The sequence below is a fragment of the Crinia signifera genome, chromosome 2 (genome assembly GCF_055691185.1).
Source record: "Crinia signifera chromosome 2, ASM5569118v1, whole genome shotgun sequence".
In the NCBI taxonomy this organism is placed as follows: Eukaryota; Metazoa; Chordata; class Amphibia; order Anura; family Myobatrachidae; genus Crinia; species Crinia signifera.
This window is the reverse complement of record NC_139218.1, coordinates 217234041-217247015: the sequence shown is the minus strand read 5'-3', so window position 1 is coordinate 217247015 and position 12975 is coordinate 217234041. Positions and strand designations below refer to the sequence as shown.

General features: G+C 48.1%; 1 long non-coding RNA gene across 1 annotated transcript in view; it reads right to left on the bottom strand.

Annotated features, from left to right (window-relative positions):
• The window catches only part of LOC146060488 (uncharacterized), a 55013-nt gene that overhangs the window by 11324 nt on the left and 30714 nt on the right, over window positions 1-12975 (bottom strand). The window contains exon 2 of the long non-coding RNA XR_014470439.1: window positions 4153-4286. This is a non-coding gene — a long non-coding RNA (uncharacterized LOC146060488). The remainder of the gene's footprint in view (window positions 1-4152; window positions 4287-12975) is intronic.

The window sequence follows — 12975 nt, the reverse complement described above, 5'->3', positions numbered from 1 at the left end:
AGTGCCGCCCTTTTTTCTCCTCCATTGTACATTACGTTCTGGGAAGGCAACACAGCAGCAGGAACGATCAACCAGAGTGCCGACCTGCCTCCAAGTTTTATATATATATATATATTAATTTACTTTTATGCCGGGTACATTGATGACCTGTTCATGATCTGGTCCGGTACGAGGGAGGATTTGGAACAGGTCCTCAGTGAACATAATAGCTCTACTAGCCCTATTAAATTCACATACAATATTGACAGCACAGTTGTTAACTTTCTTGATGTACAGGTGATAATTGACAATGGAGAGCTTACCACCTCACTGTACAGTAGACCTACTGACAGGAATACTATTTTGCATGCTGCTAGCTTCCACCCTAAATCATTGAAGTATGGACTGCCTTACTTGCAGTTCTGTAAAGGATATTAAGTCTAGTAGAAAAATATTCCCATGGGTAAATCATTTTAATGAGGCGAGTCCGATCATCAATACCACAGCCAAAAGACTTTTACCTATCGTAAAAACTGATCCCCTTTTTGAATCTACACGACACGGATATCCGTAGTTGGGTGGTTAAAACGGATGTTACAGGCATGGGGGACCTTGCCAATACGGGTTTCCTTAGCCTATGTCCTGGCTGTTACAAATGTGTTAATTGCACTACGTGTAGAGCATTAATGACTGGCACGTCTTTTAACCATCCCTCTACTGGCAGCATTTTCCAGATTAGGCACAGAGTAACTTGTACTATGAAATTTATCGTGTATTTAATCCTGTGTCCCTGTGGTAAAGGTTACGTGGGGAAAACAGGTCGGACATTGCGTGAACGGATGGTGGGACACAGGTCCTCCATCCGTGCGGCAATTGAAATGGGTCAAAGTGACCAGCCAGTGCCTCGTCACTTTGGACTCAATAGACACAATATTTCCTCCATTAGGTACATGGTAATCAATCCCATTAGCCCACTTAAACGTGTTGGAGATCGATCAAAATTATTGCTGCAGAGAGAGGCTCTCTGGATCCAGAGATTAGGAACATTGTCCCCTATGGGATTGAATGAACAATGTGGTTTAGGACAATTCTGTATGGAAATTTGAGTCTGAACCCTATGCGCTGAACTTAAGGTCTGCAACACTAATCACTGAAAGTGACTCCCTCAGTAACAATATAGGCTTATAAGAAAACGAAGAATGAGTGATTTTGTGCGCTGACACCTATCCAAAAAGTTCTGAGGAAACAAATTCATGTAATAAAGTCTTCAGAAGGATATAAATACACTGAAGAGTGTACAAAGAAGGCCAACTAAAATGGTGCATGGCCTACATCACAAAACTTACCTGGATAGACTAAAAGATCTTGACATGTATAGTTTGGAGCAGAGAAGGGAAAGGGGGGACATGATAGAAATCTTCAAATATATCAAGGGTTTTAACATAGTACAGGAGGGAAATTTTCTTCAAAGGAAAAGAAGTAATAGAACACGAGGACATGCACTGAAACTGGAGGGAGGTACGTTCAGGGGAAATGTTAGAAAGAATTACTTCACAGAAAGGGTAGTGGATAAGTGGAATAGCCTCCCATCAGAGGTGGTAGAGGCTAAGACAGTAGAACAATTTAAACATGCTTGGGATAGGCATATGAATATCCTTACAAAGAAATAATGATTAAAAAGGGTTGAGATTACCTGAAGGATAAAAAAGGGGCAGACTAGATGGGCCAAATGGTTCTTATCTGCCGTCAAATTCTATGTTTCTAATAAAGGAAATTTACTCTCCTTATCCACGGTTTCTTCGCCTAACTAGAGGCTCCCCATTAATTTGTATGATGGAGGATAACATTTTCATAATAGTGTAATATTGTCAAAATAACACATTTATTTGTATATAAACAACACTAAAAACACTAAAATTAGTGTACAACTGTCACGACCACCATGGCAGTTACCTTCGCTCCCAGTGCTGTTCCCGACCTACAGTGCCCTGGCGCTATGCCCTCCACCTTGGCACTCACCTCCGCTCCTGGTTCCAGTCACGACCTGCAGTGCCTTGCCGCTCTGTCACCCACCATGGCGCATGATGCTCCTCCGGGTGTCAGTTCTGGTGCGCAGTGTCCTGGCGTTCTGGCTCCGGGCAGCATGAGGCAAGAGCCGCCATGATGGCGTGCGCGTCCTCCTAGGCCTCAGGTTAGGAAGCGCCGGCTGCAGCGCCTCCGCGTAGTATTCCTCGCCGGCTGAATTGTCGCCCAACAGGCGGCGGCCATCTTGTTGGTTCCTGGAGCCTATGCCTCGCAGCACTAATCGTGATGTCATTATTCCGGCCAATCACGCCACAGCTCAGCACATAAATACTGACTAGACGGGCCAGACCGGCAGTCAGTACAATGTTGTCAAATACATAGCATCTCGCTGTGCATCGCCGGCAATTCCTGCAGCTTCTCACAGCTACAGCCTGACTCCCAGTCCTCCGGGTGAAGCCTTCCCATCCTCCCGCCCTTGCTGGTCGTCCACCATTGGCCTCCTTCTACTCTCTTTTCCATGCAACAGCCCTACATCAAAGCACCCAGCCTCCGCTAGACCCCGGCTGGTGCTTCACCAGGTTCACGGAACGTGACAACAACACTGTTACTTAATATATTGACTAAGATGGAGGTTTACCAGATTCTGGTGTTTAAAGCGCCTGTAGAAAAGATCTTTCAATTCTGGAGTAACCCCGGTTCTCTGAAAAAACCAAAGGACTCAGGTACTTCAAAGTTCCAGTTCTGGCAAATCCCCTCTTTTAGGCCCTTATTCTGATCGGTGCGGATATATCCGCGTGCGTTCGGTCCGCCGATGTTTTGTGTCTGCGCATGTGCAGAGGCGTCTCTGCGCATGTGCGAGCGGGGCGTACGGCCAAATTCCGCATGATATGTGAACACTCCGAACAGGGGGTGGAGAGGGGCGTGAAGGGCTATTTGGGCTCATTACCATATGCATACGCCCCGCGTTTCATGGGAGTTCCCATGAAAACGCTGGGCGTACGTATGGTAATGCGGCCGTGACGCACGTGTAGGGGGCGGACATATGACATCGCCGGATGTCAGCTGCCCGCCCAGATCTCTGCTTTTGCACGGAAAAATGTCCGTGTGGTCTGAGGTTGCGGGTGCTGGTGGAGCACTCGGTCCTGCATTCGATGGTCTGCGACCATCGAATGATGGGGGAGGTTCCCTTAGATGGAGGAGGCGTATTCCGTGAAAAATACACGTGCGGTCCGTTCGGACAGCTTCTTACCGCGTACGGACGGAGTTGGCGATCCGTATGGAAGGCGGGGTTTCGCACGCACGGTCCTGGCCGCATAATCGTCTCCGGCCGCACCGATCAGAATAAGGGCCTTAGTGACACACACCAGTCTGCTGCAACGCGTGTCGGGAATAGGATGTCCCTTTCCTCAGGCAGTATACTGGAGAGTGGGTCACTTCCTTTATTTATACATATCCCCTCATATGTATCTGGGTCAAAAGGTCAATTACTGGAATATACCATATCTCTGATAATAAAATAAGTCACAAGGGTTCCGCAGCACCTAACAATACATAAAAAGAGCAAAAAAACAAATAACAAATACAGTACAGGGCAATTTAGGACAAATACAAGGTAAATAAAGAAATGGTTGCATCAGGGGACAGGACAGTGAAGCAATTTTTTGGGGTTGCAGAGATATATATATATATAAGCACATCAGGAGAGAGGGCCCTGCTGATGAGAGCTTCCATTCTAAACGGGAGGGGCAGACGAACAGGAGTGACACAGAAGGGTAATATATATGAAGTTAATGATGAATAGTGCTTTTTAATCAAATAAAACGTAGCAAAATGAAAACGAAATAATCACCAATGATCATTTTCTCATGAAGAATAGACCTCTATATGGTAAAGCAGTACATGCAAATTGTATCAGCCTCAGTGAATTATGAACAAACTTTCTCCTGATTTCATACCAGATTTTGTATTAGTACTCCAGAGTATCTTAAAATTAGCAGGATACATAGCATAAATTAGTCTGATACATTCGGATCGGTCTCAGCAAGGTGTAAGTCCATGTTACTGCAGAATAGACGTATGCTTGTTGTACGGTAAAAACAAATTCTGATAACCTAAGTTCTCCACTGTCAGCATTATAGGAGCTGGTACCTGTGTAAAAGGATCTCCCACTGAGAGACAGTCATCCGGCGACCCAGCAAAGGTCCCCAGCTTGTGTGCGGAGAATAACTGCTGATGGGATGAAACTGCAATCAAACGGTGAATACGTTCGCATCCAATAAAACCTGCAATACAAAGTAGTTGTTTAAACCTCTCAGTCATCCAAAGTGGATACGGTGGATTATTCTTTCATATAATTATTGAATAGTACTATAAATGTTCTATAGATTATTTTACTAAATTACTTGTTTAGTAAAATATTTTATTTTTCAATATTACTGAATTTAAGATACATAGGGCCTTATTTTGGTTCATTCTTTCTGACAAAATCCTTCTTAGATGGACAAAACCATGTGCACTGCAGGGGGGGGCAGATGTAACATGTGCAGAGAGAATTAGATTTGGGTGAGTAATTTTGTTTTTGTGCAGGGAAAATACTGACTGCTTTATTTTTACACTGCAATATAGATCTCACTTTGAAGTAAAACCCCACCCAAATCTAATTCTCTCTGCACATGTTACATCTGCCCCACCTGCAGTGCACATGGTTTTGCCCATCTAAGAAGGATTTTGTCAGAAAGAATGAACCAAAATAAGGCCCACAGTGGCATCTATTTCACCATTATGAATTGAATATACATATTGACATTTATTTCACCAGTGTACATTGGGAATTGTAGGTGTGACATGGTAGATCCAAGCTGAGAGGGAAGAATCTGTTACACATGTTGAGCATGTTTGATTTTAGCCCCAAACACACTACACCCGGGGTCCTCAAACTATTTTGCTCTGCGACCCCATCAGTCAATTAAAATAATGACAGGACCCCAGCAAGTTACTGCAGAAGATCATCACATCACATGTGTAGTCAGCAGACAGCACATACATGGCAGCATTGTGGAGGCACAAAATGATAGGAGGAGTCTAACATAACAGACAATTCAACAGATGTTTCAGACTTCTTGAATCACTGACTGAGATCAGAAAAGTCATCAGCCTGATGGTCAGCAACACGGAGTCGCGACCCCATGCAGAGAAAGTTGGGACCCACTTTGGGGTCAGAACCCACAGTTTGAGAACCGCTGCACTAGAGGATATAGTGAACAACATCACTTAGAAAGAGGCTTCAACATCTTTATTGATGATTGATGTCATCTGAACATGCAGATCAATTTGGATATATATCCAAATCACCTACATATTCAGCAGGCCCAGTGATGTCATTTAACGATATTGTTTACCAATATCGTTTAGTGAGTACATGCAATATTGGGAAGTATAGGCCAGTATAGTATATGCCAGAATTGCGTAATATATACAGTATGGGACTTTAATAAGGAGAAATGTACTGACAGCCGTATGTGGTGTAAAGTAGTATTTGTTCTGTGTATTGCTGGAGATACCACATTTCCTTCTCAGCTATAGAATTTTTTATGTACAAACTGTACATAACTGGGTAAAATGAGTGTGTTTACTGTAATAACATGATCTCTTTATAGTTTGTATATGTATATATTGGAAGGAAGGGTATTTCCTCCATGTCACCTTTCTGAAAAGCAACTTATTTATTTATTTACAGTTTCTTATATAGCGCAGCAGATTCCGTTGCGCTTTACAATTGTAGACAGTGATAAAACAAACTGGGTAACAACAGACAGACTTGGAGGTTAGAGGGCCCTGCTGCAAGCTTACAATCTATAGGGATATTAGAGGGAAACACGAGGACAGGCACCAGTAATAGCATAGCAGTCCCACCAAGTTACAGGTCCAGAAGGGAAGCTGTATAATACATAAGTGCCTCAAAGGGTTATGTCTGTGTAACATAAATATGATAGGCTTGCCTGTGGAGGTGAGTTTTTAGGGAACGCTTTAAAGTTTTGAGGCTAGTAGAGAGTCTTATTGTGCGTGGAAGGGCATTCCATAGGATGGGAACAGCCCCATGAAAGTCCTGTAATAATGAATGGGAGCTCGTGATCCGTGCAGAAGAGAGACGCAGATCATGTGCAGAGCGGAGTGGTCGAGATGGGAGATATTTTGTGATAAGTAAAGAGATATATGCTGGTGCAGTATGGTTAATAGCTTTACATGCGAGTAGAAGTGTTTTATATTGAATATGGTAAAACACAGGTAACCAATGGAGGGACTGGCAGAGCGGATCAGCAGACGATGAGCGTCTTGCAAGGAAGATCAGCCTAGCAGCAGCATTTAAATTGGATTGCAGTGGCGAGAGTCTCTTCTTGGGAAGACCAGTTAGGAGACTATTGCAATAATCAATGCGGGGTATAATGAGTGAATGGATAAAAGATTTAGTAGTGTCTTGTGTGAGGTCGTATTTTGGATATGTTTTTTAGATGCATGTAACATCATTTGGAGACCAATTGAAACTTATGTACTAGAGTTATTAGATGATATGTTACCTTTAGTTCACAAATGCAGTCCTTATAGCATCCCAGCAATCCAGGATTTAAGTATATCCATGCTCAGGGCCGGTGCAAGGTTTCTTGGCACCCTAGGCAAATTGTCAGCGCAACACCCGACGCCACCCCCCCCCCCCCCCCCACTGCCAAAATACTGACCTCAATAAATTCTGAGGTCAGCTGAAATGTGGGCAGGGATGGCAACAGAACTATTGGGGCTTGATACACTAATATCTGTAGCCCCCAACCTTCACATACATATACACATTAATAGCAATCTAGATGTCCAAGTCAGCCGGCATGTGCACATTATCACCTACAGTAGGATGTTCACAGTGGGTGCCAGGAATGAGACGACTCACCACACCCGGGATGGATATGCTGACTGGAGGGTCCACGGCCGTGATGCAGGCGGCTTCCCTGTGCTTAGGAAAAACATCAGTCAAGCGCTGACGGGAGACTAGTCTCACAGCCACCTGCTGGGCACCGGGTTCAGCACTATTGCTTCTCGGCGGCATCAGCAGCAACAGGAGGAGACAGGAAAGCGCCGGTCAATGGCAGCGTTATGACCGGCGTGACACCTCCTGCCGCTGCACAAGTTAAAGTAAGATGGTCTGGGTCAGAGGAAGGATGGTCTGGAGGTGCAGCCGGCATGTGAATACTGGCGAATCGCGGCACTATTCTGTTGCTGGGAGGGATAATCAGAGGGGGCGGATGTGTGGGAGAGGAAGGGCTGAGCAGTACTAATAGTACATAGCAATGAAACTATTCATCGGCAGCGTGCGGTGCCGCCCTCCAGTTGGCAGCGCCCTAGGCAAATGCCTAAGGCTGCCTAATGGTAGCTCCAGCCCTGTCCATGCTTGACCAATGGTGACTAAATTAGTACCTCAATCAATTTGATTAAACCATTTGTGCTGAGCCATGTATATGCTTAAAACCTGGACAATTAGGATGCCTTGAGGACTGCATATGGGAACCTCTGCTTTAGTTCAAACATCAAAAGTGGTGTAATAAATTTCTGAGTGTGTAAATGTCAAACAATCTAAGAAAAGTAAGAGATAATTTTTATATAACTCTAAATAAATCACAAAAGTAGATATAGGGAAGAAGAAGAGTTATAAATCACTTCAATTGTCTGATGCCTCATGAAGTCATTACATTATAGAAAATGACAGTGATTCTGGATAATTTATTTATAAATCTCTCATTTTAGAAATCTATGTAGTAAACCTTGGAGAGAAATAACGTAGAGAGAGAAAAATAGCAACCAATCAGCTCCTGTCGTTTTTCAATCATATCCTGTAACATGGCAGTCTTAGTAAATCGACTCCATACATTTTAAATAAAGCTTATAGTACCGATGACCTATACAGTGGCATTATTACTTCTTTCTTCCTGCTACTAATTGTACTACCTTTGCAATTTCCATAGGGAGTTTGTTGTTGTTCTCACACTCTTGCCCATTTCTGTAATCTAACTACAGTAGATCCTAAATCATTTGTTTTACCTCTCCTGATATGTGTACTCTGTTGCACATCTTTGTGTCATCAGTAAAAAGGCATACTTGACCTTCAACGTTATATGCATTGTCACCAACAAAGATAATAAAAAACACTGGCCCAAGTACAGATCTTTGGGTACCCCACTGGTACCATAACCTTTCCCACTTTTGCACTCCATTTACACCAACTGATTTCTACTCTGGAAACAAGATCTTATCCATGCAACCATTTTCTTTGTTCTTGCCAAGTAATGGACAACAGTGACACTCAGCACATTCCTGACTTGGGGTTTAGTTAAGCTTGAATCACTATTGAAAGAATCCGCAGTGGACTGCAAGAAGAAAGCCGCAGCCCAGTCAGAAAGAAAACCCACCCCATGTAGATAAGTTGCGAATGGACCACTAAGCGGCATTGACTCCAAATTGATACGCAATTCCCAAACTATCAAAAGGTTTTGCAGTCTGTGTAAATTGTGCACTTACTCTTATATTAATCTGTGACTGAGATAGGCTGGAAGTGGTCAGCACTGATGTCACAGGGTCAGGGGCGGATTGGGATGGAAAAGCAGCCCGGGAAATGTATGGAAGCAGCCCAAATGGGGCGGGATCTTTTGAGGGGGGTGGGGGTATCTTGAGTGGGGCGGGTATACTCTTTAAAGGGCATGTTTCTGAGTTAGGAGTTGGTGGAGATGCAGCCTACAGAGACAGAAGGGTGAGATGCAGCCTATAGAGAAAGAAAGAGCGGGAGAGTGGGGGGAGACGCACACTACAGAGAGACAGAAGGGGGAGACGCAGGCATAAGAGAGAGAGATAGAAGGGGGGAGATGCAGGCTACAGAAAGACATAAGGGGGGAGACACAGGATTCAGAGAGAGACTGAAGGGGGAGATGCAGGCTACAGATAGACAGGAGGGTGGGGGGAGATGCACACTACAAAGAGAGACAGAAGGGGGTGAGACGCAGGCTTCAGAGAGAGAAAGAAGTGGGGGGATGCAGGCTACAGAGAGACATAAGAGGGAGATGTACACTACAGAGAGACAGAAGGGGGGGGGGAGATGCAGGCTACAGAGAGACAGAAGGGGGGGAGACGCAGGCTACAGAGAGACAGAAGGGGGTGCAGGCTACAGAGAGACAGAAGGGGGATGCAGGCTACAGAGAGACAGAAGGGGGATGCAGGCTACATAGAGACAGAAGGGGGATGCAGGCTACAGAGAGACAGAAGGGGGATGCAGGCTACAGAGAGACAGAAGGGGGATGCAGGCTACAGAGAGACAGCAGGGGGATGCAGGCTACAGAGAGACAGAATGGGGATGCAGGCTACAGAGAGACAGAAGGGGGGAGACGCAGGCTACAGAGAGACAGAGGGGGGAGACACATGCTACAGAGACAGGAGGGGGAGGCGCAGGCTACAGAGAGACAGGAGGGGGAGACTCAGGATACAGAGACAGAAGGGGGGAAATGCAGGCTATCGAGAGACAGAAGGGGGAAGATGCAGGCTACAGAGAGACAGAAGGGGGGAGACGCAGGCTACAGAGAGAAATATGGGAGAGACGCAGGTTACAGAGAGACAGAAGGGGGATGCAGGCTACAGGGAGACAGAGGGGGAAGCCACGGGCTACAGAGAGACAGAAGGGGGATGCAGGCTACAGAGAGACATAAGGGTGGAGACGCAGGCTACAGAGAGACAAATCGGTGGAGACACAAGCTACAGAGAGACAGAAGGGGGATGTAGGCTACAGAGAGACAGAAGGGGGATGCAGGCTACAGGGAGACAGAAGGGGGAGACGCAGGCTACAGAGAGACAGGTGGGGGATGACTCAGAATAGAGGGAGAAAGAAGGGGTAGACGTAGGCTTCAGAGAGAGACAGAAGGGGGCATGCAGGCTACAGAGAAACAGGAAGGGGGAGATGCAGGCTATAGAGAGACAGAAGGGGGGAGACACGGGCTACAGTGAAACAGAAGGGGGGGAGACGCAGGCTACAGAGAGACAGGAGGGGGAGACTCAGTTTACAGAGAGACAGAAGGGGGAGATGCAGGCTACAGAGAGACAGAAGGGGAGACACAGGCTACAGAGAGAGACAGAAGAGGGGAGAGGTGGGCTTTAGAGAGACAAAAGGGGGAGACACAGGCTACAGAGAGACAGAAGGGGGGAGACGCAGGCTACAGAGAGACAGGAGGGGGAGACGCAAGTTACAGGGAGACAGAAGGGGGAGACGCAAGTTACAGGGAGACAGAAGGGGGAGACACGGGCTACAGAGAGACAGAAAGAGGATGCAGGCTACAGATAGACATAAAGGTGGAGACGTAGGCTACAGAGAGACAGATGGGGGAGACACAGGCTACAGAGAGAAAGAGAGAGAAGGGGAACGTAGGCTACAGAGAGACAGAAGGGGGATGCAGGTTACAGAGAGACAGAAGGGGGGAGACGCAGGCTACAGAGAGACAGAAGGGGAATGTAGGCTACAGAGAGACAGAAGGGGAATGTAGGCTACAGAGAGACAGAAGGGGGATGCAGGTTACAGAGAGACAGAAGGGGGGATGCAGGCTACAGGGAGACAGAAGGGGGGAGACACAGTCTACAGAGAGACAGAGGGTGAAGACACAGGCTACAGAGGCAGAGGGGGGAGATGCAGGCTACAGAGAGACAGGAGGGGGAGATGCAGGCTACGGAGAGATAGGAGGAGGAGACACAGGATGCAGGGAGACAGAAAGGGGGAGACGTAGGCTTCAGAGAGAGACAGAAGGGGGGAGATGCAGGCTATAGAGAGACAGAATGGGGGAGACATAGGCTACAGAGAGACAGGAGGGGGGAGACACAGGCTACAGAGAGACAGGAGGGGGAGGCGCAGGCTACAGAGAGACAGAAGGGGGGAGATGCAGGCTATAGAGAGACAGAATGGGGGAGACACAGGCTACAGAGAGACAGAGGGGGGAGACACAGGCTACAGAGAGACAGAGGGGGGAGACACAGGCTACAGAGAGAAAGGAGGGTGGGAGATGCAGGCTATAGAGAGACAGAAGGGGGGAGGTGCATGCTATAGAGAGACAGAAGGGGGGATACATAGGCTACAGAGAGACAGAGGTGGGAGACGCAGGCTGCAGAGAGATAGGAGGGGGAGACTCAGGCTACAGGGAGACAGAATGGGGGAGACGCAGGCTACAGAGAGACAGAAGGGGGGAGACGCAGGCGACAGAGAGACAGGAGGGGGAGACGCAAGTTACAGAGAGACAGAAGGGGGAAATGCAGGCTACAGAGAGACAGAAGGGAGGATGCAGGCCACAGAGAGACAGGAGGGGGAAGACGCAGGCTATAGAGAGACAGAAGGGGAGGGAGACAGGCTAAAGAGAGACAGAAGGGGGGAGACGCAGACTACAGAGAGACAGAAGGGGGAGACGCAGGCTGCAGAGAGACAGGAGGGGGAGACGCAAGTTACAGAGAGACAGAAGGGGGGATGCAGGCTACAGGGAGACAGAAGGGGGAGACACGGGCTACAGAGAGACAGAAGGGGGATGCAGGCTACAGAGAGACATAAGGGTGGAGACATAGGCTACAGAGAGACAGTAGGGGGAGACACAGGCTACAGAGAGACAGAAGGGGGATGTAGGCTACAGAGAGACAGAAGGGGGATGCAGGTTACAGAGAGACAGAATGGGGGAGACACAGGCTACAGGGAGACAGAAGGGGTGGACGCAGGCTTCAGAGAGAGACAGAAGGGGGATGCAGGCTACAGGGAGACAGAATGGGGGAGACGCAGGCTACAGAGAGACAGGAGGGGGAGACGCAGGCTATGGAGAGATAGGAGGAGGAGACGCAGGCTGCAGGGAGACAGAAAGGGGGAGACGTAGGCTTCAGAGAAAGACAGAAGGGGGGAGATGCAGGCTATAGAGAGACAGAATGGGGGAGACACAGGCTACAGAGAGACAGAGGGGGGAGACGCAGGCTACAGAGAGACAGGAGGGAGAGACGCAGGCTACGGAGAGATAGGAGGAGGAGACACAGGCTGCAGGGAGACAGAAAGGGGGAGATGTAGGTTTCAGAGAGAGACAGAAGGGGGGAGATGCAGGCTATAGAGAGACAGAATGGGGGAGACACAGGCTACAGAGAGACAGAGGGGGGAGACAGGCTACAGAGAGACAGAGGTGGGAGACGCTAGGCTACAGAGAGACAGGAGGGAGAGACGCAGGCTGCAGGGAGACAGAATGGGGGAGACGCAGGCTACAGGGAGATACAGAAGGGGGGAGACACAGACTACAGAGAGACAGAAGGGGGGAGACGCAGGCTACAGAGAGACAGAAGGGGAGATGCAGGCTACAGAGAGACAGAAGGGGGACACACAGGCTACAGAGAGACAGAGGAGGGAGACGCTAGGCTACAGAGAGACAGGAGGGGGAGACGCAGGCTGCAGAGAGATAGGAGGGGGAGACCAGGGAGACAGAATGGGGGGGACGCAGGCTACAGGGAGAGACAGAAGGGGGGGATGCAGGCTACAGAGAGACAGAAGGGAGGATTCAGGCCACAGAGAGACAGGAGGGTGAAGATGCAGGCTATAGAGAGACAGAAGGGGGAGACACAGGCTACAGAGAGACAGAGGGGGGAGACGCAGGCTACAGAGAGACAGGAGGGGGAGACGCAGGCTACGGAGAGATAGGAGGAGGAGACACAGGCTGCAGGGAGACAGAAAGGGGGAGATGTAGGTTTCAGAGAGAGACAGAAGGGGGGAGATGCAGGCTATAGAGAGACAGAATGGGGGAGACACAGGCTACAGAGAGACAGAGGGGGGAGACAGGCTACAGAGAGACAGAGGTGGGAGACGCTAGGCTACAGAGAGACAGGAGGGAGAGACGCAGGCTGCAGGGAGACAGAATGGGGGAGACGCAGGCTACAGGGAGATACAGA